The sequence below is a fragment of the Gobio gobio genome, assembly GCF_949357685.1.
Source record: "Gobio gobio genome assembly, chromosome: 1".
NCBI classification, from domain to species: domain Eukaryota; kingdom Metazoa; phylum Chordata; class Actinopteri; order Cypriniformes; family Gobionidae; genus Gobio; species Gobio gobio.
This window is the reverse complement of record NC_137097.1, coordinates 55,079,180-55,103,506: the sequence shown is the minus strand read 5'-3', so window position 1 is coordinate 55,103,506 and position 24,327 is coordinate 55,079,180. Positions and strand designations below refer to the sequence as shown.

The following is a 24,327-nucleotide window of genomic DNA, read 5'->3' as shown; positions in this document are numbered from 1 at the left end:
ACCTCCTTTGTGTCACTGAGCGGAGCACAGACCCCAGTATCACAGAGTCAGACCAGGATCCTGTACAAACCACGGCTCTTCAAGAGTGTTATAAACTGAACGGGGGGTGGAGGGGAATTGCGTTGCCACGCCACTGTAATCAAACTCATAGATGCCTTCATTAAAGTATAATTGCTTTGTCAAAGGCCTGCTATTCATATTGTGCTTTTCATTACAAACCCCATAAAATTAAAATTCAAGTTGTGCGGCTTTAGCTCATGTCAATTACAGTCGAAGGCATTAGAATAATTGCCCACATTTTTGCTCTGATATTTTTCGTCTTCTGTTGAGAGTCTTTGAATAAAAACAAAAAACAATATGATATTGCAGTAATATAAAATATTAACATCAATGTCCAACTGGACAGGACATAAGATTGGCTCAACCAATAATGCGAACAAAGTTAGATTGTTCATAAATATATCTAAAAAGCCAAAACATAGTAAGATATATAAATAAATTATATAAACAAATAGTATACATTTGTTTATTCATTTAAATTAATACATTATTATTGCATATGTTTGCGTTTCTGCTTAGTGCTGTTAGTGGCAGGAAATTACACACTTCACCTCTGAGCATAAAAGATGCGAGTCTCTTATAATTGCAAGTGAATATATGACATTGAGTGGTATTATAACAAACCCATGCGTTCTTGATGGATGTGGAGAGGTGGATGTGCAGGAGGAGAGGGGATGTGAGTGCAGTTTCTCTGGTGATGGTGATTCATATCTACAAGCACTGAGGACCAGAGCGATGGCCAGCACTCCAGCTCAGTAATTGTGAGGAGTGTGCACTTTATTCACCTGTCTCTCTCTCTCTCTCTCTGCACACGCACACACAGTTCTTATGCATATTTTCTCTCGTAAGGAATGGAAAACCTACAGATATGCTAATTTGCAAAATGTTACTGTAAAAGAGGGAAAGAGAGAAGAAACAAATTATGTGAGGGAGGACAGTAGACATTAAAATGAATAATTATCAGACTTTAAGCCTTTAACCCTTAATCGTCCCTTGGGGTCCAGCTGACCCCACTGGACTTTTCCTCCATTTTTTAAAAGTGTTCCCTTCATCTCAGGGCCATGAGACTCGGTGACTTTTCCTAAATAATCTATCTAAACATGCACAAAAAATCTGGGCTTGATTTGGTTGTTCTAAAGTTGTGTAAAAAAAAATTTACGGTTTAAGTACCTCGGGGTCAGATTGACCCCACATTGAAAATGAATGGGAAAGTGTAAAAAATAATTTTTTTTCACATTTTTTGTCAATTTTGTTTTACTACATCCAGTATAAATCTGAAAATTTCCACATTTATATCAAGGTCTGGTCCTAGAGCATAAACACAAAGTAGAATGAACTTTCTATCTCATACACACACACACGTACACACACACACATATGTGTGTGACTGCAACAGAGAGTATTTTATTGAAATTGGCAAATAAAATCAACAAAACTGGCATAAATCTGAAAGATTTTCATACATAAATGAAGTACTAATACTAGAGCACAAATGCAATATGGAACAAGAATGTTCACTCACAAGCACACACACACAAACACAAACACAAGTATCTGGAGCATTTTTTTGGATTTTGGCAATGAATGGGAAAATGTAAAAAATGCTTTTTTTTCACTTTGTTTGTAAAAAAAAATCAACTAAATTCAGTATAAATCTGAAAATGTCTACATTTATATCAAGATCTGGTCCTAGAGCATAAACACAAAGTGGAACGAACTTTCTGTCTCATACACACACGCACACACACACACACACACACACACACACACACAAACACACACATGTGTGACTGCAACAGAGAGCATTTTTATAGAAACTGGCAAATAAAATCAACAAAACTGGCATAAATCTGAAAAAATTCCATACATAAATGAAGGACAAATACTAGAGCACAAATGCATCATGGAACGATCATGAGAAAGAGATGGAAAAGGGCAAATAAAAGAAAGATGAAAGGCAGCTTAACTTTTGCATAACTTCCCTATGGACCTCTATTGGATAATGTGGTCATTGCACTCTCTTTCTCTTTAACTATAATTCCTAAAGTTTTTCCACAAACCTACAGATGGCGGTATTCTATCCCTAACACATAGAGCAATGTCCAAAAACTATTTATATTTATTTAAGATCATCATTCAAGTGATTTTTTCATAAAAAAATAATTTTTAATGAGCCAATTTATGACATAGTTAAGTATTTGTGCAGTAAATAGGTAAAAAACTACCAAATACCCACAAAAACACAGCATAAATGTATAGTTGAGAAGTAAATAAAAAAAATGATATATAGTTTTCCATGTAAAAAAATTATATTTCCTTATGCAATCGCTCTGTAAAAGTTTGGGGTCTATCTGACCCCAAGGGACTCAAACGTAAACCCTACTTGAGGGGCGATTAAGGGTTAAGTGAGAGAAAGAGAGAGAATAAGGAATATAGAAAGGAAGGGAAGTAAAGTCTGATAAAATGACCAATCCTTCCACTTGCTATGTATTATTAGCTCAGATAAAGGCCAATTGAGAGCTCAGAGATTAAGATTCACCAGCTGCTGATCTCTGAACTGTGTCACTTCACTGTTTCAGTCTTCTGCTTCCCACCTTCATCTGCATCACCTTGTTGTTAGGCAATCAGACACTCCTCAGTTTCCCAACTCAACAGCTGCCTGTATTGAAACTGGCTTTCTTTACAAACACACAAACATACCATACATACATCCAATATAATCCCTTTGTTTTTGCATAAAAAAGAATGTACACTTTTTCATCATTGCATCCAGTGTGATCCAAAATTCTAAAAAAAAATGCTTTTATTTATTTATTTTAATTTAATGCATATCTTGAATTTCTCCAATTTTGGTTTAATGACATTAGCACTCAAGCTGCATGAACTCCATAAGTTTGTGTTAAACCTGATGATGGTTAACATGGTTTGAGATGACTAGCAGTATGAGCACCATTTTCTCTAGTACATTAGAAACTAATCCAGATTAATAAAGGTTTGAGAGAAAAGGACTGCACCATGGTACAACAGTATTACTCACGCTATCAAGAGAGAAACTTGTAATCTAGAGGCTTTTAAAGCAGCCAGGGCTGAGAAAATCATGTAAACTAATAGAAAATAACCAAAACAATCCAAGGTTTTTATTCAGTGCAGTGGCCAGATTAACAAATAAACAAACATCACCTGAACACAATATTCCATTACAGTTTAGTAGTAATGACTTTATGAATTTCTTCACTACGAAAATCGAGAGCATCAGAAATTCAATTATAAATGTACCTTTGACAGCATGTTATGATTCAGCCTCAATTATCGCCCCTCAAGAACAATTGCAGTGCTTTACAACTATAGGACAGGAAGGGCTAAATAAACGTATCATTGCATAACCAACAATATGTTAGATCCAATACCCACTATACTGAAAGAGAGACTATTCTCAATATTATTAACTCGTCTCTATCTCTAGGTCATGTTCCAAAGACCCTTCAAGATGGCAGTTGTTAAGCCTCTCATTATGAAGATCCTATTAATTTGCAAATAACGGACCCATTTCAAATCTTTCATTTGTCTAAAATACTGAAACTGAAAATGATAAAAATGAAAATGATAACAATTTCAGTCTGGATTCAGACCCATCATAGCACAGAAACTGAGCTTAAAATCACAAATGACTTACTTCTAGCTGCTGACCAAGGCTGTATCTCAATACTACTTTTACTGGATCTTAGTGCCTTGCATAGATCATAAAATACTCTTAGATCGATTACAAAATTACACTGGTATTCAGGGACAGGCATTAAGGTGGTTTAGATCGTATCTATCCGACTGTTACCATTTTGTCTTTAAACGGGGAAATTCGAAGATAATGTCAGTGAATTATGAAGTGCCGCAAGGATCTGATCTGTGTAAGGTCTTCTATTATTCTCTCTCTCTCTCTCTCTCTCTCTCTCTCTCTCTCTCTCTATATATATATATATATATATATATATATATATATATATATATATATATATATATATATATATATATATATATATATATATATATATATATATATATATATATATAATTTTCTCTCTGTAATTTTTTCATATTAAATTCAGATAAGACTGTTATTGGACCAAAACCCTGTACACAGAATCTCTTAGAATACAATTTGAATTTAGAAGGATATAAAGCGTATAGCGTTAGTTCTGGCAGGTCATGTTAGTCAAGCTGGCATCAGCTGACTGTCAGCTGATCATGTCTATCTATAGGAATACGATGCTTATCACAGCATGCATATATAAGCTCTTTCAGTATTATCAGCTGCTATCGCTAATTTCTCTGGAGCTAATTACCCTCCTCCATCCCCAGCTCCTCCTCTCGTCAGTCAGGATTTGGCATTCTGATTCCCTCTGAATCAGACTAAACTCCCGAATTATGTTGTACATTTTAATATTGACATTAATGCTATCTGCAATACATTGTTGCTTCTGTTCTGTTTACCCTAGGGGGGTTTATCACTGCTCTCCCTGCTCCATGGAATGCGCAGAGAGTTCTTGCCCAGAACAGAACCATACCGCCAATCTAAATGATATGCTGATTGTCTATCACTTTGACGATAGTGATCCTGACAGAAGTACTGTTACTTCATCCGCTACAGTAAAAGACCTGGGTGTTATATTAGACAGCAACTTGTCTTTCGAAAATCATATTCATATGCTACAAAAACAGCCTTCTTCCACCTCAGAAACATCGCTAAGCTATGGATGCAGAAAAGTTAGTTCATGCATTCATGACCTATAGACTAGATTACTGTATTGCATTACTAGCTGGCTGTCCTGCATCCTCAATAAACAAGCTACAATTAGTCCAAAATGCAGCTGCTTGAGTTCTTAGGTCAAGAAAATATGATCAAATAACACCAATTTGATCATCTCTGCACTGGTTACCGAGTAATAAGTTCAGTATCAATTAGTATTGCTACTGACCTATAAGGCCCTAAATGGTTTAGCTATTTAACTGATCCTATTTTGCCCTACAATCCATCACACTCTTTAAGATCTATGGGCTTCTGGTAGTACCTAGGATATCTAAGTCCACTAACTTAGAGTGTTTTCACATTTGGCTCCTAAACTATCAGGAAGGAATAGCCTTCCTGATAATGTTCGGGGCTCAGACTCACTCTCCCAGTTTAAATCTAGATTAAAGACGCAGCTCTTTAGCCAAGCATTCACATAATGCATCTCATAACCTTCTATTCCAGTTACATCAGTGCACATGATTATCTTTGCTTAATGTTATGAACAGCAGCTACGCTAATTATTTTCCTTTTGCTTTTCTGTTTTATCTCTGGATGTCCATCAGCTCCAGTCTGGATCTAACCTCTTACGAAGACTTCAGATGACCAACACCTGTGAAGAGACGACTCCAACTCCTGCGAGGATTCAGATGATGCAGCTAATCATTTGTTAACAACATATATTCTTTACTTCAAGGAGCTCATTGTTTCTGCCTTAAATTAATACATTGTTTATTACTACATGTCAGCTAACTGTGTGCTTTGTATATGTACATTTCTGAAATCCATAACTTGGACACAGTCACCTCTGATAACAGATCACTCTAATTGTAATGTAATTCTTTACCGAAAATGTATGCATTTTCGGTAAAGCAGCTTTGAAGCGGTATGTATTGTCAAAAGCACTATACAAATAAATGTGAATTGAATAGAATGATCCAAAGATCACCTACCAACGTCACTAATTTGCTTGTATGTTTAGTGATCTAGAATGACTATATTATTTAATTTTTGCATTGCTTGGTTCGCTGTAGTATTTTGTAATCTGTAATTAATTTATGTGCTGTATAAATCAGGCTCATTCCTGCAGGAAAAAAACAACCCCAAGACTGCAAATGCCACAGTCCAAAAGCCGTCACACATTAAAATTCTGTGCTGTTCCTGCAATGCAATTTGAATTATGCAGTCATTGAATACTCATTAGAGGAAATGCACAGCCCCGCGTTTGACATTTTGAGCTGAACTGCATTTAATGTAGAAAAATGAATATAGAGAAGATGTAATCGTATTTGCTAATTGTTAGACTTAAAGTGTCCCCTGTTAATGGCTGAATAGCACATACACACAAGAGTCGTGACCTGGCATTTTGTCATATAATTTCTATCTCACCAAAGAAGAAAGAACACAGTTTAGGTCTATTGGAGATGTTTGGACTCAGTGAAACATAACAAATGTGTGGTTTATTACATCAAGACACTAATGACATGTAACAGTTCAGCTGCAGGGAATGAACTGGAAAGCACCGGACTCACAAAGGGTATATTTTATTCCGCAAAGAGAACAAAGGAGAGGACAATGCAGCAGAATTTACCGAGAATTCATCAGACTGCTTAGTCAGATACGTACTTAGTTACATTGCATCAGGGCATATACTTACAGTAATAGTTTTCTTTCTTTTCATAATTTCTCACCCTCTTTGTTCCAAAACTGTATGTCTATGTTATTTCGAAGAACTGTTTGTGCATACAAATACATTTTTTACAAAAAAAAAATCAAAAAATGTTTCATTGTATGGACAAAAACAGTTCCACAGAAGAAAGAGTCATACAGGTTTGGAAACAACATGAGGGTGAGTAAGTGATGACTGAACTTTCATTTTTTCTTTATCTGATATAGATTCTCTGGACAATGCTCTGTTGCTAAAGACATTATCATGAAGTACACTGCATGTTAGGTCACCACAGCTGGAAGTCATTTATTTTTGTTCTGCCGAGAACATCCTCTCAATTGCAGGCTGTGCTATGATTTGAAACTGAAGTGACAGTCCTCAAACTCTCAGATTCAAGGACTCTATGAGAATCGTTAATTAGTAGGAAGGAAATGCGGGCTTGTGTGAGAATGAGACTTTTAGCTGTGATGGTTAGTAGAACAGATGCTGCAATGGTGTTTCTGTGAGTGTGTGCGTGTCTGGAGGCCGGCCGGCAGTCTGTTTTCAGAGAAAGACGTGAGCCGTTCTGCCTTATGTTTGACTAAGCTCACTGGGAGAAGGCTGAAAAACAGTGTTTGTCAGAGACGTGCTGCGCTGATTTGGCAGAGCTCTACAGGTCAACACAGCAAGCCAAACACACATACAGTACAAACACACACCCACAACAAGAACGCAAAGAAACACTGGAAATGTATCCGTTCAGGGTCTCTCGCTCATTTAATGAAAAGAAAATCTCTTTTCAGGAATTGATAGTTTGATATATTTGCTTTTGTCAGTAGTGGTGTTTGCGAAGGTGCTAATGACAGTGCTAAACAGCACTTGACAATCGCAAACTTTTTATCCCGCCTTTTTGTGCTAATGATAGCCTACCTCAAATCATGCGGTTTGTTATGGGAGAGGTGTGCTATTACTTATGTAAATGATTAGACTGGTGATTCTATTTTTTTCCCTGGCATATAATAAAATCCCATAGACTTGAAATGAGGAGAGTCATTTATAGACAAACTCATCTATAGGCCTTTCAGGGTATTTTTTTTTTTACTTTGGTGGGTTTTACTTTGGTGGGTTGTAAGGAAGCGTGTCTGGATGTGGACCCACTTATTCATTACTCTCTGTAGAATATATGTCCTGACTAGAAAAGGGGAGAAGAGAATGAGAGAGGGTGCGAGCGATTGAAGAATAAAGACCTGTACACTAAATTGTGTACTTGTGGGGAGGCTGACCTTACTTTTTTTCTAAGGGTTTTGCCACTTTGGTGAGGTAGTTTAGGTAGTTGAGCAAAAAACCTAATTTACTAAGCACCCACAATCCTCTTTAACCATGCAGCTTGTATCCAGGCATATTTGAGCACTGTCATTTTCACTTGTCATTGCAAACAGATGTACTTTCTCTGCTAATTAGATTAATTATAAATGCGGCTTTCTCAAAAAACTCACCGCAAAATAATTACTTTCCTTCATCTCTTATAGGGTACGTTTATACAACAACGATGTACTAAAAAATGAAAAAAAATGTCCTTTGCATTTTTCGCGTACACCATTGTCAAAACGATCCCCATTCACATGGATCTGTGAAGACAAATAAAAATGCTGTATTATTCATGCCAGGCCAGTAGTTGGTGATGTCGCTTTGTAAAGAAACACTGCGCGCCTATAGACCGAACACTTAATACGCATGTGCACGACGTCACCGCTTGCACAAATTTTCATTTTCAAAAACTTGCACTTTGAAACCCATTTTCAAAAGTAACTAATTGCATTACTTAGTTACTTTTTATGGAAAGTAATGCATTACGTTACTTTTGCATTACTTTTCCTCATCTAAGCTGGACTTGCTTGTTTGTTTTTTAATATCAAAAAGTTATATTTTTGGCAAATGTAAAGGCCCTTTCACACCAAAATTATAAGCCTCAGGCTGAAGGAAATGCAAATTCACACCTATACAGTAGAGGGCACAGCTCAAACAAACGACTGAAAGATCAACACTCTTACTTCGGCAATAAAAAAGAAACACAAATGTGGTTTACTTAATAATTTTTGCTAATGGTTGAATTGAGTCATCGAAGCTCAGCAGCACATTGTTTAATATAGTGAGATTAAATACATAAAGTATATTTGTGTAATTTAACATATTTAATTTGCATAATATTCTATTTTGAATTTTACTGTTTTTATTCCTTTTGAGAAATACATAATGTTTTTGTGCAAGTGAGATGAGTAAAATGCATGTTCACATTTAGTCTAGATCTAACCATCATGTTTACACAGTGCACACAACGCCTGTGCACTTACTCTCAACATGGGGACAGGAGAGGTGTCAGTCAATGCATTGGAAAACAAAGTAACTTGGGTTTCTTATTTTAAAAAGTAACTCAGATATTTTGTTTTAAATTTAAAAGTAATGCGTTACTTTACTAGTTACTTGAAAAAAGTAGGGCCCCACTTTATATTAGGTGGCCTTAACTACTATGTACTTACATCAAAAAATAAGTACAATGTACTTACTGAGTTCAAATTGTATTGCAAAACACCTTTGCTGATATTGAGGTGGGATACGGGTAGGGTTAGGGACAGGTGTGGTGGTATGGGTAAGTTTAAGGGTAGGGTTAGGTGTAAGGGAAGTGTCAACTGTGTAATTACAACTGTAACTACAGAAATTAATTACACATGTAATTACATGCAGGTATTTTTTAAATGTAAGTACAATGTAAAAACATGTATGTACACAATAAGTGCAATGTATCAAATTATTAATTAAAATGTTAGTACATAGTAGTTAAGGCCACCTAATATAAAGTGGGTCCAAAAGTAGTCTGATGACGTAACTCGCATTACTTGTAATGCATTAGCATTACCCCCAACACTGGTTGTGTAAAAAACGGCTAAAAGGCACAAAAAGTTTTCCGTTTTTAGTGTAAACAACCCTTATGGATGTAAACCCATTGTAAATCTATCTGCAATCAGACACATTTACTGCTTATTATGACTGTACCTCCATTTCCTGTTCTGCAGTCTCATGTTCACCTTCTTGTTACTGTTTGAATGCAGACAGTTTAAAACTGTCTGAAGACATAATTGATGACATGATTTACCCCAGCTGAACTGCAAATGATGTTGCTGCTGGGAGTCTGAATAAATTAATCTAAATTCAGAATCAGTGTTTATTGAAAGGTTGACCTTTTGCCTCTGACTCTAGGCAACTGACCAAATAAACGTGGTTATTGTCTTCATATATGATTACGAGGTAACTGATTATATTGAAAGGAATTCAGAACAAATTGTATTTTCTGTTAGCATTGTGGAAGATATAGCAGACTTCAATGGGACTGTACAGCATCACTCAACCACTGTGATTTAGACACCTGATTTAGCTCTTTAACAGAGAAAGTGTGCATGATGGATATATAATGCTCTTATCCATCAATAATTGATGTTCAATATAGAAGGTTAAAAAAACTGTTTACCACATGCTTTTGGTGTTTTAATAGAAATTGCATCAGTCAAGTAGTGATAAGTTTTCTATAGTAAGCCCAATTTTCAAAGAAAAGAGGTGTGTTTACACTGAAAATAACAAGTTATTTTATTTACACTATATCTGTTCAAAACTTTGGATAGGATTTTTTTTTATATTTTTGAAAGAAGTCTCTTATTCTTACCAAGGTTGCATTTATTTGATAAAAAAAAGTAGCCTAAAACATATAGTGAAAAATGATTACAATGTAAAATAACTTTCTATTTGAATATATTTTAAAATGCTTATTCCCGTGTCAAGTCAAAGCTGAATTTCCAGTCTTCAGTATCACAGGATCCTTCAGAAATCATTTCATTCTAGTATGATGATTTGATGTTCAAGAAACATTATTGCTGATGTTGAAAACATTGTGCTGCTTAGATTTTTTGTGGAAATCATGATACATGATCTTTTTCACTCAGGATTCTTTGAATAAAAAGTTCAACCGAACAGCATTTATTTGAAATATAAACCATTTGTAATATTATGAATGTGTTTACTGTCAATATTGACCAAATTAGTGTGGCCTTGCTCAATTTATTTCTTTTAAAAAAGAAAGACCCTACATTTTAAAATGATACTGTAAATACAGTGCTATTTCAGCACATTTGGTCCCTGTTAAACTGAATTTCAGCAGAGGTTTTATACTGTAATACTGTACACGAATGTGCCATAACTGTTTGGATCCTCTACTTAGTTTTTTATGAAGTTCTCAAGTCAATGAACTTAATAATAATAGATTCCCACAACCCTACCCTACAGAATGCAACATCAGTCAACAGCAGTTATAGGAAAAGGAAACAGCAGTACAAAGAAAACTGACAGGAATGCTGTTTGTGACAATCACGCACCATCAGGTTTATGACAAGTATCTAAAGAGTTAAGTTCAATCCCCCAGAACAGAAGTAGGTGGTTCATTTAAATGGCGATACCACTGATAGGAATGATTGTGAATCCTTGCTAACATGGTTGTTGGAGCACAAGACCAGGGTAGCATCAACCATTGTTTCCTGCCTGGCCCATTTTCTTCCCATCACAGTCAGTCATGCTATTGTGCTCCCGTTGTCAGCTCATTAATATACACTCCTGTTCTCCAGCCAGCCTTCCCCTTTCTCCTCCTATCCCTCCCACCCTCCTCCACTCCCATAAGTCAAGGTCAGACAATTTTACCTTTGGTTTTTCAAAAGCGAAAACAGATTCATATCACCCCTCCCCCCAATTCCATTTCCCTGGCCATTGGCATTGAAGAGAGAGAGAGAGTGTGTGTGTGTCCTCTTGTGTGCCCAGTGGAGAAGTTTAATAAATGTGGTGTCACTCTGCAGTGTGGCATGTGAGATTGCTTGGCCTGCAGTCTGTGACACGCGGGGAATGCTTTTGAATGGCAGACCTCTGTAATAAGGCTGCAGAGGGTCTGCGAACAATACAGCATGGCATATGGAAACTGCTAATGGCGTCGGCTGAAAAGCTTGTGTTCATTCAGATTGCTGTCAGATTGCATTAGTGGGATATTGTTTCCACTGCACTCATTAATGATCAAATTGGATGTCTTTTTTGCACGCTTACATACCAACGTGTTTATGTGCCTTTGTTCTTTTGCTTGCATGTACACAGCAGTGGCTGATTGATTTTTTTTATGACCAATTCAGATATGGTAGCCTAATTTGCCGTTGTTGCCATAATGAACTCATCCAACCGTTGAATTTAGTTTTGTTGGTGTAATGTAAAATATTTAGGTTGATTCAGTAATTCAATTTTTGTTTTTTTCATGAAGCAAATAATATGGCTGGTAGGTAATACGGTTTTTCAGTAGGCTACAAATTAGATTGTTAGCATAATTTGTTACAAGTGAAAAGTTGAACTCAACTTTTTTTTTTATTTTATTAATTTGGCGCTGCCACCACCCCGGGTGCCACACTTTCTCACACCTAACTCGTCACATATATTGACACTTGGTCAGGGCACCTTGGCTCATTTTTTAACGCACAGGGTACCCCTTTAGCGTAATTTTCCAACGCGCAGGGTACTCCATTCATTTCAATGAGAAACCTTTGGCATCATACACAGACACGTTGGGCATGGGGACGTTATCGTCATGATGAAATTATATATTGGGTTATGATTTTGCCATTATGACATGTTGGAGTGTGATTCTCAATTTAATCAGCCAGCATAACGTTACTTTTTTTTACATTTATTTTTTTTATTTTACGCTATTTAGACATGTTTGAACATATAACCCAACCCCATCCCATCCCTAAACCTACCCATTTGTGTATTATATGATATAAAATACAGGATGTAACAGGCAGATACGACTGCAGGCACAATTTATTCAAAAAGTACAAATATTCCATGTGTTCAGAGGCCAAACGATTGATTTGTGTTCAGAAAATCCCCAAAAGCAATCAGCGTCTCTTTCCGCCGAAGATCATGCACACATTCAAAAATTGCCACCCGAAGAAACGTTACATCAGCTTTGATAGGGAAATTGCATTGGCTCTCGTATGTCTCGTGATCAATTGCGCCATTACGTCAGCTTTCATTGTAAAATGTAATTAGCTCTTGTGTGTCTCGTGACCGATCGCGTCATGCTAAAGAGTCGTGTGTATCTTTTGAATGACTGATTGCGTGTGTGCGTGCGTTCATGGAGCTGCGGGATCATCATTTCCGCGATTAAAACATTAAGATGAAGATATCGTATGACTTCAGAAGACTTGGATTGCATAAAAGTTGATACTTTTATACTGTTTTTGGTCAGTTTTTGCAATAAATACCTGTGACTGTACTTTTATTTGCCTGTTACGTGTTTTATATTGTTTAGAAGTGGATAGGTTTAGGTTAGGAGTGGGGTTAGTTGCTCCAATATATAAAAGTAGGCTATAAATATTTATAAAATCATGTCTAATTTTACAAAATTCAATGTGTCTTGATCTGACGCATTGGGCAAACAACTGAAATCAATGGAGCACCCTGCACGTCGGAAAATAACGCTAAAGGGGTACCCTGTGCGTTGAGCACATTGCATTAAAGCCAGTTTATTACATTTGAGATTAAATCGAGGTGGGAGGTGTGAGCCTGATGTTTGTCTGTAAGAGTGAATTATGCTGTTGTTACCTGAGTGGGTTGGGAGCATGTCGCATGGTGCAGAGGCTCTACTTCATACTCTGTTCCTGTGACCTTGGGGGTCATTGACCGGAGAGATGCATTCATCACTGTGATGCTGGGGATGGGGGAAGGGGAAAAGGGGAGCTGTAGGCTTGCAACTGTGGCATGCTCATTACTAACCTACACCTAGCGCTCTGCTTCTCTGTGAGCATCTATGTAAGTGTGTTTATATATCAGGCACGTTGTTTGATATTATCCTTTGTTACTGGTGTTAGTGTTTTTATAGATTCATTTATTTATCACAATAATTAAACAAGCTTCCTATGGCCCACAACCACTGATAAAGTGAGGTTCAAAAGTCCACATGGGATTCAAAGTCTGGAAATAAATACGTTTTTAAAATTGTGAAGAAATTGTAAACAAAGAAATTATGTCAAATGAAGACAATTCTGCAGAACTTCTAAGTTAATAGAAACTTATGAAAATGTATCATATGTGTAATAAAGGTAACATGAAAAGGTCCCAAAACTAAACCCTGTGGGACTCCACTAGAAATTATATTTATTTCTCAAATAACAGAAAATTGTCTATATTTTCTAAAATGAAACGTAACATTAAATATTATGAACAGTAAACCTGGAATAATGTAAACCTGGAAATAATTAAATAAATAATTTTAACCTGGAAATGAACAGATAAACACTATAATTTTAAGTTACTCCAATATTACTAGGTCGAAAATCAAAATGCGTGACATTGATTATGTGACACTTTGTAGAGACGATCTAATGTTTTTGCTTTCATTGAAGTTCAAGAAGCATTTTTTGGGATCTTTTTTTCTTCTTCAATATTTGGGTAGTTTTTGGGACAACAGAGACTGGTCGATTACACGTGAATTACTTCTAAATTATAAATTTTTACTTCTAATATTTGTTAATCGAGCTTAAATGTTGGAAATATGAAAATTTAAAATATGCCATACTGTAAAATATGACCGGAAATAAAGGAATTATCATGCAAGCCAGTGGTTTTGTCGAGTATTTTTTTTTTTAAGTATAGAGGATTTAATTTAATCCGTAGACATTAATTCATGTATGAAATTAAAAAAAATAAAATAGTATTATAGTAAAAATGAATCAACTATGCTGGGCTAAAAAAATCCATTATTCTGGGTAAAATTAACCCAACATGTTTTGTGTTGTTGTTGTTTTTTGAGGGAAATAAACGTTTCGCTCTAATTGTTATGCTAAATATTAATTCCAATATTGTATAATTTGTAATGACATGTGCTGTATTTAATTAAAAATAATTCACTAGTGCACTCTTTTGGACCCCACTGTTTATCCCAGCATGGCTCGCTCTGTATCACATTACACATGAACACACTATCCTCCATCTATCTCCATCAATAAAGTGTAATGAATAAGAAATGGCAAAGAGAATGCCCCCCTCCCCTTTTACTATCAGACAGAGTATTGATCAGGAAGAGATACGGTCATGCTCTTTTTCTGTTTATCGTCTGCCTTTTGAGCTCAAAGATCTCATCCTCTGTTGATGTACATAAAAACAACTGAATAAGAGATAATGGTGAAGGAAGGATGAGGAATTATGCGATCAAAATAACCAATTGTTCCCGATGCTGAGCAAAGGCTCCATCAACATTTCAAGTGTGACTGAGCAAAATGTATTCTATTCAGAGATTTCCTTTTCACTTTGGTTCACTTTATGTTTGAAGAGCTATTGTGGTTAATCTTTGCTTTCTTTGTAGACTGTTTCCTTCCTGAAAGCCTGAAAGCTTGGGCTGATTTCAGTCAACATGCTCTTATGGCAGACTCCAATCCCATGGAAACACAGTATCCGAGCTATGAAGTTTCCCTTGACACATGTATGTATCATAAACAAGGCATGGCAGCTGTCACTTCAGCTCAGTGCAGGGCTGAGGTCTTTTCTCTATCATGTGCTATTCGCCTGGGCTCTTCATCATTTTATTGACGAATGTGACCAGAGGGTTTATTTCTGTCATTATAGGCTAGGACCAAATTTGAGTTAGTTAAAGGGATAGTTCACCCAAAAATGAAAATTAGCTGCATGATTTACTCCTCAAGTCATCCTAGGTGTATGTGACATTCTTCTTTCAGACGAATACAATCAGAGTTATATTAAAAAAAAATGTCCTGGCTCTTCCAAGCTTTATAATGGCAGTGAATGTCTGTTTTTGTTATGAAGTCCATAAAAGGGCACCTATCCATCATAAACGTATCCATCATTAACATTCATTGCCATTATAAAGCTTGGAAGAGTCAGGACATCCGATTGTAACCGTCTGAAAGAAGAATGTCATATAAGATGACTTGAGGGTCAGTAAATCATGGGCTAATTTTCATTTTTTGGGTGAACTATCCCTTTAAGATGAACAGATATGTTTTTGAGTGCTGATGCAAATTCTTCCTTTAGAGAAAATTAATGCATCTTGATTTGAGTGCATGTACTGATCTACAAAGCATTGTACTTGCCCTATACTTCCAAGTAAAACCACAATGTTCACTGACCCGTCGGATAAATACCATTTCCATGGTATATATGAAAATGCTGAATGCTATGGACCAATCAGAATGAAGTATTCCAAATGCAGGCTTAAGAGGAAGCTCTGATTGCCTCTGTGGGCTTCTTCACAAAACTATTATGGCAGCACATTCTCAGGTTTCCAATGGAAGTGCAACACAGGCGGCGTGTAGTTAATTGCTCATTTGAATAAAAGAAGCCAATTACGGTTATGTGTGCTGTAAAACTGATAAACCTTTCTACACGGCTCCCCTAATGCCATGAGACCACAAAGGTCTAATGATTGTTCAACAAGCATGCATGATTATAACACAAGTAAACCAGTGCTGATGTATCTAAAATAAACCACATGTGAGCTGAAGAACTGAGATGGATTTTTTTGTTTGCTAGACAGGCCCAAATGGACATTGTGGATGTTTTTGGAGGAAAATCTTCATTTAATTGTATAGTTATATTATAATTGTATAACTTTTATGTATGATAATATGTATTTTATCTATGTAATTATACATAATAGATGTAAACAGGGTACACTGCAAAAAATGCTTTTCTTACTTAGTATTTTTGTCTTGTTCTCAGTCCAAATATCTAAAAATTCTAACATTTAGAAGCATTTACTAGACAAGCAAAAGTTTTTGTCTTGTTTTGGGGGAAAATGAATCTTTATAAGCAAAATAATCTTAATTCAAACAGAAAACAATATTATTTTGTTTGCCCCATTGGCAGATTATTTAGCTTATTTTAAGCAAAGACTCCCTTAATTTTGAGTTATTTTCCCCCAAAACAGGACAAAAACTTTTGCTTGTCTAGTAAATGCTTCTTAATGTAAGATTTTTTAGATATTTGGACTGAAAACAAGACAAAAATACTAAGTAAGAAAAGCGTTTTTTTTGCAATGTAAAACATAAACAAAGTAAATACTAAACTTTTATTGCATATTTAAATTAAGAAGGAAAGAACAGAGGTACAAAGGATGTGAACTTTTTGAATGATGGACATTCAAATTCTGCAGAGGTTGAGGTTGTTAAATAAAACTAAAAATAATTTTTTTTAAATTCATTTAAATATATATACAGTAAATGTTAGTTAAAAACGTAATTATTTTATTTCATTTTGTTGACAAGGCAACGTTTCAAATTTGTAAGATGAAGTAAAAAAAATTTGATCTATATAAAATTATTAAACAAACACAAAATAATAAAAATGACACAAAAACTATAAATAATACTAACCCTGTTATTCCATATTGACCTGATTATGGTTAATAAATGAATAAATGGCTTGTTACCACTGTTTGGTATCATTTATCTGGCTTCTTTGAATGTGATTTAACAATATTCTTCTTTGAATGTGACAGCTATGTTAGAGAATGCTCTAATTTCACAATTTCACATGGACATTGTAATTTGTGATGCAGCAGGGGAAGCCTGGTCCTGCTCCATCCCCTGCTCTTATCCATTAAATGATCTCAAGGGATATTAATAAAACTCAGAAATAGCCTGCCCATAATTGTGTCAACCTGCACATATCATTGGTCTGTAAATCAACACACATTCCTGATGCATGCACTGCACACACTAAAAGTAATTATATTATTGTCTTAAGTTGTCCCACAAGACAAGACATGATGCTTTTCGGTGCCTGGGTGAAGTCTGGGTTGCCTCCTTTGCAACTCTGGGATGTTGCTCCTGTGCTGAAGAGGTGACTCTGTGAATAATGAACCTGAATTATCACGACAAGCTAGATTAATTGCTATGAGCTGTGATTAGCCCTCCCTGCCAAGCTGATCTTTTTATGCCTCTATACATACTTCATCAATAAACGCACTCAGTAATCACGTTTCTCTTCAGCCACCGCATTACATATCTTAGCCGTAATCCATATACAGATGACATTAGGGCGGATTGTTATTTAATTGGCCCCCTTGAAGGTCTGTCAGCACGTCTTTATCGGCGAGCCCTTGTCTTTTAACTACCTAAAGCGACCCAGCCATCCTCTCAGATTCATCTGACTAACAGAAGCGCTCTGGCTGTCATTGGGTGGATGAATGCTAATGAGAGCGAGAGAGATGAGTCCTTAGTGAAATCGGGTTTTGGCTCATTGCTCAGTGAAATGTTTGGCCAGCTCTCTGATCATATTTGTCTTCCACAGTCTGTGCAAGCTGGAATGGGACAGAGGTGGATCAGTGTAGCAATGTGAAAATGTCCCCATGGGTGAACCATAAGCCTACATGCCCAAATTCTTTTAAACCTATATTTCAGCATGAAATAGACTGAGTGATAGCTTTATGAAAGCCATTTCCAATTGTGGAATCACATAGCTTATGAGTAAAGTTTTTTTTTGATACATCTTAATTGAAAATAAGTTCCGCAGACAGATAGCATGTAAAAACAACATTTCAGCATTTCAATTCATTTTAAATTTAAATAAGTAAAAAAAAACTATAGATCCTATAAAACATTTTGTATAAATCTTAAACTTAAATGTAATCATATTTTTTTATGTTTTTATGAATACAAATCACATAAACTTAATGGTCCATTCCCTTGTTCTATTAAGATACAAAATGTTTTAAGCTCTATTTTTTATTATTATTAAGTATTATTCAATTCAGTTTGATGGAATGGTGGATTTTACTATTAATTGAAATGTGTTGATATTGAAAAAGGCATAATCTTTTTTGTAGTGTACACAAAAATACACAAAATACCATATTTTATTTGTAACAATTATCAAACTGTAAATTACTTTGGAGCACACCACATTTTAAAACACTATTTTTGGTTTTTGGAGAAAAATTTTCAATGCAAATAAACAGCTGCTTTTTGGCTGGCCATATAGGATAACTCATGTCAAGATGTGTAGTCCAGACTCCAGTCCAGACAGTATTTTAGCAGACCAAGAAACATGAATGATGTTGGCTATATAGCCACCTTCTCTGTCAGTGATGGATAAATAAATTGGGAATACAATGAATGATTGTCTGTTCAATTGTCTTTAGTTGTCAGTTAAGAAGTTAAACGATGATTGTCTAGTGGTTTGTTGAAATTGCGCCCCCTGCCGGTGGAACTATGTCTAAAAATATATATATATATATATATATTTGATGCGGTACGTTAACTAAAATGGATGCAAGAGCTCTATTGAACAACTATGGTTTTATGTATTTTAGGTATTGCTGCGAAAGCCCGCTTAATGATAAATCAAATGAGAGAAACACTAAGGAATAGCTTAATGTAGGCTACGTCAGTCTGTGCTGTTGGGGGAGGGAGGTAGTTCCTCGACCCTTGTTGTCATGGCAACAATAAAGGTGGAGCGAAATTTTAACATAGGGGTTGGATTGTTTGTTAGTTGAAGTCACGTGACCTGCCGCTGGGGAATGGGGGCACTTCCTGTTTTACTCTGCTGAGACTTGAGCCGCTGTTGTCAGTTTCAACAAAATGGCTGCTGGAGCGCCACAGACGAAAACCCAGTGAACGCTTCACGTCAGTGCAGTATAATTTTAAATGGATGCATTGGAATTCCCCTACCTTCTGAGCATCGGGACATTTACTCGTGTGGACTCGTTTACATACGAATTAGCGAACTGAAGGCATGCTGACATATTTCCCTTTACGCACTTTATATACACCCAAAAGCATACAAAAGCTCAAACTGCCAGTGTGCGCGCGTCTGTGTGGGTGCACGCGTGTGTAGCTGCTCCTAAAAAAAAGCGTCGTAATGTTAAAGCTGATCTACCTTAAGTTTTCTTGCTGACGTGCAAAATTGTCATTTTCACTGTTTGCACTGGCATTTTTTTCTGGATAAATTCCCCTGCATATTTGAGAGTTGAATTCCTCAACTGGAAAGTCAGGCTCGCCATTGCAGCTCACTGCAAGAGCGAGTGTCCTGTCCTGACTGCGACTGAATAATATCCGATCTGTGTCAGTACGGGTATCGACAACATCCTCCTTCACCATGCAGCTGATGCATCACATCTGAACAGCAGACAGCAGTTGCTCCGTGTGCAAAATAAAGGTAAGAACAGACATTTTTTAAACGGTTATACATTTTAGGTGGGCGGGGTGTGATATTTTTTGTTATACAGTGATATTGCGTCATTTTAGGATTTTCTTTTGGGCTATTTTGTTTCTGACAGACACTGAGTGACATTGAGAGGGACGCAGAATTAGTGAAATCACTAAAACCATGCATACTGTGTTCAAACGCTTGACGATAAGGGTATTTAACAGCACGCACGGCCTTTTCTGTTTTGATGGTTAGAAATAGCTTTCGTGTGCAAATGTTTACTCCCCCAAACATCAACATTGGCCCAATTTCTAAACAGATATGCGATATAAGCCCCCTTTCTTATCGGATTCCAGTCGTATTTAAGAGTCATACGTATTCTTAATGTCTAGCAATGTGACCAATTTTGTGATTTGCCCGTTGCGTTTACTTGTGTAAACGTGGTGTGTTGTGTAAATACATGTGTCTAGTATTTACTGGGAGTCCCATCACGTCGTTTTGATGATAAAATGTTGTCTAGGAAAGCAACTCGCTAGTTTTGTTTGTTTGTTTGTTTGTTTGTTTGTTTATGGAGAACCATGTTGCAGTCTTTCTGCAATGACGTTCACCCTGGGCGATGAAGAAAGAACCGCGGTGGTGTTTATATTTTCATGGGGTTTTGGATAAGAAATATCGCGCGAAGAGCTGCTCTTATTTCTGGTTGAAGCTCTTTCATTCACTGTCTCCTCGAGGCTCTGTCATTTTGATAATGACTGAAAGATTCAGATTCCTCAAATGAAACGAAACAATTTCAGTTTATAACGAAATACTGTTGAATCTTCTAATTGTTTGTGTTTTCTATTTTTTTTTTATCTTGGGGAGAATACTAGAGGTTGTGTCGGCGAAATCATGTTTACCTTAGTTGAGAGTAACTATTTGTTTACTAAAATTGGTGATAGGCTTGTCAAAATGTCAGTTAGTGCGTTGTTGATACTACTTTGAAATCTGTAAATTCATAATAAATATTATTCAAACATCGTAATCTTTCTGTCACTATTTATTTTCCTTTTTTTAAAGAAGAGTACTAGCAAATTACCATCGTTTTGTTGTAGTAGCAGCAGCTACAACCCATATTTAGAGTGACACTATGGTTACCATGGTAAAATTTCGTAAGTGCTTTGAATTGCTTTTGGCTGTGCAGGATAACAGTACTGAGGACAGCGCCAATGTCAAACGTCCCCATGACTGTTCCTGTGGTGGTGGTGCAGTTGCTAATTTGGCAGGGAGAGTTTCTGCTCCCCTCACAGGGTCAGGGTCCCCCTGTCAGAGACCTTTGAAAAGGACTGTGTTCTCCTGGAGTGAAAAAGGGTCAGACAAAAAGAGGCCACTTAATGCTCAGATTACCATAAAGCTTAGGTCACATTGCCCCTCTCAGCTTGTTCTTATAAAGCCTTACCAGCATTACTGTGGCTTGGGATTTGCTCCATGTGGCTTCATGTTTGGTCATTTGTAGCTGTTGGTTATTGAAGTGGAATCATTGTTGCCGAGTCTGGTTCTTGATTCTTAGTTCCTGATTGTAACTGTGGCATTTGAGCAAGACCATAGTAACCACAGATAAAACCATTGATTGCTTGTAATGTCCATAGTTCGATCAATGTTAGGATTAATTGGTTTCTGTAAATAAAAATAAAATAAGAAAATGAATGAAAGAAAGTATAACTAATAGTAAAATGTTTGATTCGACAACTTCTCTGTCCAAATACAATAGTAGAGAGTTTTGTTGAAGTAAAATCATGGCCATTTTTTCCTAAACAAAGTACTGTGATGGCAGCGTTACATGCAGGTGTTTATCTCTTTGCCTCATATCCTGTGAGTGCAAACAACTGTCATTTTCTGGGTTTTTTTGTGTGTGTGTTTTATTTTCTTTTTTTTTATATCTGCATGCAACTATGTTGCTATTTTCTACACTTGATGATATGGCATTGTTGGCACATGTATCAGTTTAGCATCTGTATTCTAATCTCAAATAGAGACTCCCATCTGAGCTCCACAGTCACTGGTATCAGACTTAATGCTAGGTTTTATAGCTGAGGGATTATGTCCTATTATTTCCCACAATCCTTTCTGTGCCTCTTTGAAACGTTTTTAAGTGTTTTGCTATGCGTTTTGTTTTGCACTGTGCAGTGGTGTCTTGTCAACGTTAATGCCTTGAATCAACCTGGTTCATCATCAATAGCACAATCTGTTCATTTGTTTGGACAGAAGACACTAACCAACAGCTGTCATTCCCAAAGTTAGATTTATGCTGATCTCTGAAGATTGTGACTGGAGCGGTGTCCCACTGATATTTATTTGATACCTTCGTAACTTAAGCCTCTAGGATTGAGATTATTAAGTCTCTTGAGACTTTATCCACGTATGAAAAGCTGTCGTAATGTTTTTCTCCATTCATGCAGTTCTGATGTAAGGAGGCTGAGTTTTTGAACCTTCAGGATGTGTTTTTGGTATAAGCTTTACATTCTTTTTTGATTGGTTGAAAACCTCAGGCCAAAGGGCCATTCAGATGAGTCTTTCAAGGGCAAGTTTGCCTCTCTGAGACACAGTGTAGCAGTTATCTGAATGCATTAACCTTTTGAAAGGCATGTTTTATTCGTAGAATGCCACATTTCACCTGCTTGGTTGCCTGCAAAATAGGAGTTTAGTCCTTCCTGTTCATCAAGCCTATCAGGAGGATGTCTTAATATCATACATTTTAAAAACACATAGGGCTGAGAAATGGAGTCTATAACGCTCTGTTCTAGAGCAATTGTGAGGTGCTGAAAGTAACAGTTATTTGATAGTTTATCTGAAATTCATTTTCCATGGTATTCAGAATATTAGCGTATTATTCTGGCCAAGAACTGCCCTCTTAGACAGGAAAAGACCCTCTGACTGATATTTAAAGCGAGCCACAATTTGTGTTTTTTAGGGGTGTGTAAATCTGAAATGGGTGAATAGCACAATAATAGACTGGCACAGATAAATCATAGGCCGTGATGACAGTCTCCCTGAACAGTTGAAATTCAATTCAATTCAAATTTATTTGTATAGCGCTTTTCACAATACACATAGTTTCAAAGCAGCTTCACAGAAAGTGCATTTCATAAATGTACATTGAAAAATGTTAGAAAGAGAATGTTAAAGAAAAATGTTAGAATAAGTCATCAATCATGTATTATTTTAGGCCATAACAACGCTGGCGTTGAGTCGTCTCTTCACAGGCGTCGAGTCGTCTCATCACAGGGGCATCTGAAGTCTCCATGAGAGGCTGGATACAAACTGGAGCTGACGAACTAGTTACCTCGGGACTAGTGTCCCGAGATAACAACAGAAAAGCAGATGGGAAATAATTAGTATAGCCGCTGTTCAGAATATTAATGCTGTTGGTGCGATTTAACTGTAGTATAAAACTTATTTATAATGTGAATGCTTGGCTAAAGAGATGCGTCTTTAATGTAGTTTTAAACTGGGACAGCGAGTCTGAACCTCGAACAATATCAGGAAGACTATTCCAGAGTTTAGGAGCTAAATGTGTTTAGACTCCACACAATCAGTGTTTTTGTTTTCCAAAAAGTAGTTAATATTGACGATTTTACAGACCGAAAACAAAGCTAGACTTATAGTGTGCTTGCTACAAAGTGCCTTAACTATATATCTTGTGCTTTTATACACTACTCTACAGAGGCTTGGGTTTGTAAGATTCTCTTTTGTTGTTGTTGAAAAATGCTCACCAAGGCTGCATTTATTTGATCAAAAAGATCATATATATGTTCATATATTTATAATTTGTTTTAATTTCTGTGTTGGCAAAGCAGAATTTCTAGCAGCCATTACTTCAGTCTTCAGTCGCATGATCCTTCAGAAATCATTCTAATATGATGATTTGCTGCTCAAGAATTTTTTTTTTATTATCAATGTTGAAAACACTGCTTGATATTTTTGTTCAAACCATGATACATTTTTTTCAGGATTTCTTATATGAATAGAAAGCTCAAAACAACAGCATTTAGCCTATTTGAAATGATAAAATAGTTTTTACTGTCACCTTTGATTAATATAATGCATTATTGATAAATAAAAGTGTTTTTTTTTTTGTTCAGTATTTTTCTCCAGTCTGATTGGAGCTTATGATTTTTGTGTGCAGTATGCATCAGTGAATGTGTTCGTGTGTGAAGTTTGTGGGCACGTTTGGTCTCTTCAAGCCTTAAAAGGATACTTCAGCCATTGAGATATTTTGAAGAAAGTTCAAACAACTTTGGACCCCATTGACTTTCTTTGAATAGAAAAAAAGTCAATCTCATCTTATATGTTCCACCTAGAAAGAAAGTTTGGAATGACACGAGGATGAGTAAATAATGACAATAAAAATGTTGGGGTGAACTATCCTTTCAAGGTTTCATAGGTCTAGTGTAATAATTTTTTTCAACTAAAAACGGAACACTTATGCGTTTTATGCTGTTCATTTACACGACAATGCGTTTTAGGGGCCAGATGTAGCTTTTCCATTTTTTGTATTGTTGTCATGTAAACGTACCCTGAAGCTTTCTGAAGACTGAAAGAATGAAGAATGAAAAGC

General features: G+C 36.2%; 1 protein-coding gene across 3 annotated transcripts in view; it reads left to right on the top strand.

The window, feature by feature from the left end:
- Nucleotides 1–19,132: 19,132 nt before the first annotated feature.
- The window catches only part of tnrc6c1 (trinucleotide repeat containing adaptor 6C1), a 58,490-nt gene continuing 53,295 nt past the window's right edge, over nt 19,133–24,327 (top strand). For all 3 annotated transcript variants that reach the window (XM_079822846.1, XM_079822845.1, XM_079822844.1), the window contains exon 1: nt 19,133–19,742. The gene's annotated coding sequence lies outside the window, so the exon portion shown is untranslated. The remainder of the gene's footprint in view (nt 19,743–24,327) is intronic.